The sequence below is a fragment of the Varroa jacobsoni genome, unplaced genomic scaffold (assembly GCF_002532875.2).
Source record: "Varroa jacobsoni isolate VJ856 unplaced genomic scaffold, vjacob_1.0 contig01047, whole genome shotgun sequence".
Classification (NCBI taxonomy): Eukaryota; Metazoa; Arthropoda; class Arachnida; order Mesostigmata; family Varroidae; genus Varroa; species Varroa jacobsoni.
In genome coordinates, this window is record NW_019214574.1 from 34430 (window position 1) to 40469 (window position 6040).

The window sequence follows — 6040 nt, forward strand, 5'->3', positions numbered from 1 at the left end:
CGTTATATTGGGCGATAAGTCACTTGTGCTTTCATTATACCTACATCTTGTTCTGATCAGTTGAAGCTTACATCGCAACTAAGCGATACCGACTATTATAACGTGTGCAGTGCAGAATTACGTAACACAACATCAAGCTCCTGTAGAGCGCAATATTTGGCAATGACCTATTACGAGCGTTTCAAACTTCCACCGTTTCAGATGGGGATGTCTGCGTCTTCTGCGCTATGTGTCACTGAGTGTTGTTCAATCAGGGAAGAAGTTGAGGTAGCGAACGCCGCGCGAGCTGTGGAAATCCGTCTGTGTGTAGGGTCCCAAGGGAGCTATTTAGGATGGATTCAACCGGGCATCACCTGCTGGTGGAATGCCCCCACTTTTCTGCCGCCGCCACTGCTGCTCCTGTTACTGCCGTTGAGGCAGAAACGAAGCAAGCAGTTGTGGCAACAGTAGCAGCAGCTGAAACCTAAATCCATTTGTCTATTTGAGAGTTCTGCCTTATTCGGCGTTTGTTTGGCTTTTGTGTGGCGCGAAAGAAGGGACAAAGCGTCTGTTGTATCTCTAGCGTTGCACTGTTTCCACACAAATTGCCCATCGTTAGGAAGGGGCATTGAGTGGAGAGGGGCATATGAAGCGGCCAATGAGAAATGGGAGCAGGCAGCCGGAAGTGGCTTGACTCAAGATGAGCATGCTTTAGTTCGTTAACGAAAGACTGCTATTATCCGCAGCAACAAGCCAGAAGCGCTAACGAAATCATCGGCAACGCGAACCTAGTCGGCAGCTGGTCCCTTCACCGTGACGCGATAGAAGACTCCTGTAATGAAAACAGCAGCCAGAATGAGCGGTTGCGATGAACTCTATGTGCGCGGAACTGGACAGAACGCGATTGACCAAGCTGACACAGTAAACATTTGTGAGTATTAAACTATCCGAATGTTTACACCTTTGAAATGCAATAGATTTTGAATTGAAAGGGTAAAATTGTAAAACTTTTCTTCTGCGATTTAGAGATGTTTATCCAAAGGTAACAAAGGTGGCCACACGCGATGTGAATTCGAAAGTTTTAAAAGTGACGGGACATGTTTTAAGGAAATAACAAAGTTCATCGAGAGAGGGGTCTTTGTGATGCGATCATGGAGTTACGAAGTTTCGTTCAATCACCAAACGCTTACATGTTATTATGCAAGCTGAAAACCCTGTTTTCACTTCGCACTAGCCGAAAATCGCCAAAGAAGTTAAGGAAACATCTAGGTAAGTTTTAGACGTAAGGTGTGGGTTCGGATCGATGCGGTAGTAAAGGCACAAAAGTCATTTAGTGATATTCATAGCTGGTAGAGTATCTATTAATCATACTCGAAGGGTTTGTATACATTTCCTGATTTTGTTGTCGGTGATTGAACCCTGGGAATGTTAAATTTCCACAAATGGCTTTCAACTGCCTGTTCTTTGACATGCTTGGGTACTACTCTTTAGCACTGTTTTAAGCACCTGTCAGGATAAAACACTCCACAGGAGCAATCTAATCGCTTTTTTCCATTATCCGGCTTTGTACTAAAGGATTAAAATTTTATTATGGACAGAATCGAACCTAAATCACCTTTGGGCTCCCCGGCTTAGAAAACAGGCTACGCTGCGCTGTCGCAAGGGTAAGAGATCAGCTTACCAGAACAGGCCAATGATAAAAAAACACGGTATATTATGTAAGACGTTTCCAAATCTTCGTCAAGGGACCAAGCAAATTTTGGTACGTTCGAGGTTCATTTAAGACTTGGCGAGTCATCAAAATCTCGTGTGTCACAGCCTTTTAGATTTCCGTGGGTTCCAACAGAAACATCGCATACCCGAGTGCAAAGTGTCTATAGTTCGCTAACAAACGCCTCGTTCTCATCGTTTCTAGAGAGAGCCACAACTACTTCTCTTCTTTATAGTCTGCTTTTTTCTGTGTTATTCTCTAGTTGTCTTATCGTGGCTGCAATAATATCAGAGTTTTCATTTTTCTGCTGCTACATTCTTGTTTCCCATAGCGAGTTTTGTAACTGCTACAAAACTTACTATAGCGGACAACCAGCACGCCAGATCAACGGCCCGCCGGTTAGCGCACAAGTCCAGAACATGGACGCCGCTGCCCCACTACCGCCCTGCCTGCAGCGGCTTGCGCTACCATAAGCCCTAACCACCACAAGTCGCTGAGTTTCATAGCAGGAAGGTTTGCTTCAGCTCCCCCTTTACTACCATGGTCTGCTACTGGCTGTGATGTTGCCATCGCACTTCAGCTTAGTCCTGCCGCTTGTGGTCGTACTGCTGCAGGTGCCTGTTCCCAGCGGCGTACCCTCCTTTCACATCGGCTCCATATTGGAATATATCTTAGCAACATAAAAGAAAACTGCTACTGTTGTTGCTGCTGATTTCTTAGCGGTCTACTGGGCCAGCGTTAGCTGGCTAGCTAGCGAAAAAAATGAGCCTCAGGACTTAGGACGCGAGCAAGCAATTGGCTGAAAAGACACACCGGGCGCAGAAGTAGAACGAAGGATCGCTTTCTTTTCGTTCGTTTCTGTTTTCTTTCTTCTGACAGAGAGTTCTTGTCCTTTTCTTCCTTGTCGTCCGTCGTTGTTGAAGCAGGACAGACCAGGTCAGTCTAGCGATCCCAACAAGCCGGTCCTTTGGCCCATCGAAGAACAGCCGGCCAAAAGAGATACATCAGTACAAACAGAAGCAGCAGGAAGCAGCGCCAGCGGACAGCGACAGTAGCAGTGGTGGTATATATATTATAACACATACAAAGTATACTATCATAAACGTTGGGCATGTTGGCGAAATAGCAGGATTTAAGGGGCGCAAATGTTTTGTAGGGAGTCGCATGGGCTAGGAGGACGCTACAAGGGCTGGCTCGGGTTAGTGATGGTCCTCCGAAAATAATGTTCCCCGTTCTGCCAGGAAGAATACGGAACCAGAGAGAAGTTTTGCAATGAGATCGATGGAACGAAAGTTCGTCTGCCTTTCCCTGCTACTTAGCCCAACAGTATTTGTCAGTGGAATTAGCTAATGAGTCGTGGGTGGCCCCGAGGGATTTGGCAGACATAAGAAGTTCGTGGATTCCACACGCACGAGATAAAATCCTCCGGTAGACTGAAGGGCAAAAACAATGCATAAGATTGAAATAATAGGCGATTGGTGAAGGAGAAGTGGTGACAAAGAAATGAGATCTGCAGGGAATTCTGTCTAAACGCTATATTCTACAGTAGTTATATGTCTTTACTGGAGGTTTACGATGTCAACGGTCGTTTGTTTAAGATAACCCGCGTACCTAATTTTTAAAGAACGAATAGTTCGTGGCGCCAGATCTAGCATCTGTGAGTTGTTAATCATATTTTTTTCTATAAGTTTGATATCAGTTGAATTGAAGTAAAGCAGGCAGATTGCCTTTTACTTACTTGGTACCAACGCAGGGAGTTGTATCATACATTTCCATGAAATTTCAAATGATTAAGAAATTAAATTATTAAATTAACAAAGTTACATATCCATGATTGAACGCTAATAACGACACTACAACAGCCCCTTGTTATGCCTGCTAAATGCTTATGTAACTTCTATGTCATTTATTTAAAATAGTAAACTTAGTTCTTTCGGTTCTGATCCTTCTTCTATTGACTTTTTGTGCGGCAGACAGTTAAAGCCAAAAATTGGCTTCTGTCCGCACTAAGTTCTTGTTCCTGTATTCGACAGGCTGTGTCCACTAAAGTTATTTATCATAGCTTTCAACCGTTCAGGACATCCTAATGCATTCAGCCAATTTTTGAAAGGCGTTCTTAGCTAAACGCGAGATCCGAGTCAGACATGTCCTTGTCACAATGAGATAGCTTTGAGTCCCTTGAGTATTGTTTGAGGGTCGATCGGTTTGATGCCCCACTAATATAGGCAGGCTTTTTGTAGGGCAACAATGTATCCTATCAACATACCATTTTCTTTTTTCTAGAACAGTACGCGGCGCTCGCGCCAGCTTGCCCTAATTGAGAATGAGCTTTACGACAAAATTTAACTTTGTGCTTAGCATTTTCACATATACGTTACCTACAACGTTATGTATTTTTAATGCTCGCAAAAGTAATTTGCTGAACTTATGCCGTTTACGGTGTACGTTGCAGATGCTCAATAGTTAATATTGCATAGAATATTGGCTTTTTGATTGGAGTCTCTGTACCTAACCAGGTATTATAAGAGAGTAGCAATCGATGTACAGTTATTCGTAAATTCAAACATGCATGTAATAATATGTGCACTTAACTGGTAATGTTAAATGAAATCTGCGTTTTCGTTTCTTTGCAGTGGAGGTTTGGATGTCTATAGTGGGTGATCACGTCCACTACAACCCCCGACATCGTTTGATCGATTTGAAGAATCAGCAACAGCAACAATAGCAAGGAGTAATTCGACCTGTTCCCATTTATTTACCCACCAGCAAAGCAGAACGCTTGCAAAAGGCAACGTGTGGGCAAGAGAAGTACGGCTTGGTCCCTTCTTTTCGAATTTGCCTTCGCGGCGCATTCGTCTGGCTGCTACTGCCTCAAGGCTTCGTATCTCGATCCATACTTATTATCAACGCATAATAAGTATGGATCGCTTGTGCAATAATTCTAAACATTTTGACGCGTCCATCAGCATCCAAGGGCGCAGAACACATCTAGTATTTAGTCCTGTCCCTTACTTTTGCCATTTAATTTTACTAGGGCTAGCGTGCAAGAGAAATTCGATAAATTCAATGGTATTTCCCTTCCGGATAAGGGGCTAGATATTCGTGTCTTAACGTCGAAATTGGATAAATGATCTGAACTGTATCTAGGTTTAGTTAACACTAAAGTTAAACCGTAGCAGTATCATGCACTACGCGTAATACATCCACAAGTAGTTTATAGTACTCCACAAATTATAGCTTCAATGCAGAAGTACTGAAGCTGAGAGATTTCCAGTCGCCGCAAGTACACGTAACTTTCCAAACGTTGCTTTTCCTTAAAGAGGCTATTTGAACTCCATGAAGTGTATGACATTGTTTAACGGTCACTTTAGCGCCAATTGGAACAACTTATTCTTCGTCGTTTCAAAAGCCTCAATAGTAAATCTCAAATTTGCTTGTAAGATACGTCGTATTAACTGTATCCTACTGATGGCAGTGATCAACGATGTTCTCCTCTCATTCTATCATACGCTCGCTATGTGCCTCTAAAACTTCTGTCGAAAAGAAATCTGTTGCGTAAAAATAATCTTTTTTAGTCCTAACCATGGGTCTTTAAAGGCTCATACTATGTTTGTCATTGCGGGTGGCACCTATGAACAGTACGACGCATTTTTCGCAATCGATAAAAAAGATAGCTCTCCGTCCTATATCATTCTTCCGACTTCCATGACTTGCTTTAGCCTAGTCCTGTATCATCGTCACCGGGACCGTCACAACCCTGATCTTCAGCCGAGTCAGAGCTCGAGTGATCTGGCTCTGGGCCTGATCCATACTCGACCGTTCAGTTGCGAGCGAATGTCTTGGAGCGCTTGACAATAAAGGTCGTTCAGGGGCCGCTAGGACGAACGCATTGCGTGAGGAGACTGGGATTCAGAGGGGCCGACTCGTTATTGCTCTTTTTCGTGCTTATTATAGCGGTGCGAGTGAATTTTTGTACGCATTGATAAGCGAGCGAGGGGGTCAATCAGCTTGCAGTCACCCAAAGACGAAGAAATGGGAGGACTACCCAATTCCGTTACCACAGCCTCTATCACAGTCACCAGTGCTGAAGTGTGGCCAGCCGGAGTTTTAGCCCAGTTCCAACAAGCAGCAGCATACGATGACGAACCGACGACATCAACTAGCAGCAGCAGTAGTAACGAGGCCGCGAAAAGACCGACAACGCGAAGCAAGTGAGCAAATGGCGCAAAACCGCCTCACCATGTCGGCCCAATGGAGCTTCGGTGGTGACGGTAACGGGAGCAGCGGCGGCTTCAGCGGTGACGGCGACGGAGTCAGCAGCAACGGGCGATGGGCCGTGAATGAGCTCGC

At 44.5% G+C, this 6040-nt stretch overlaps 1 long non-coding RNA gene across 1 annotated transcript; it reads left to right on the top strand.

Annotated features, from left to right (window-relative positions):
• Positions 1–825: 825 nt before the first annotated feature.
• Positions 826–4987, top strand: LOC147751938 (uncharacterized). Its single transcript, XR_015315471.1, has 2 exons — positions 826–910; positions 4324–4987. It is a non-coding gene; the product is annotated as an uncharacterized LOC147751938 (long non-coding RNA).
• The last annotated feature ends 1053 nt before the right edge of the window (positions 4988–6040 follow it).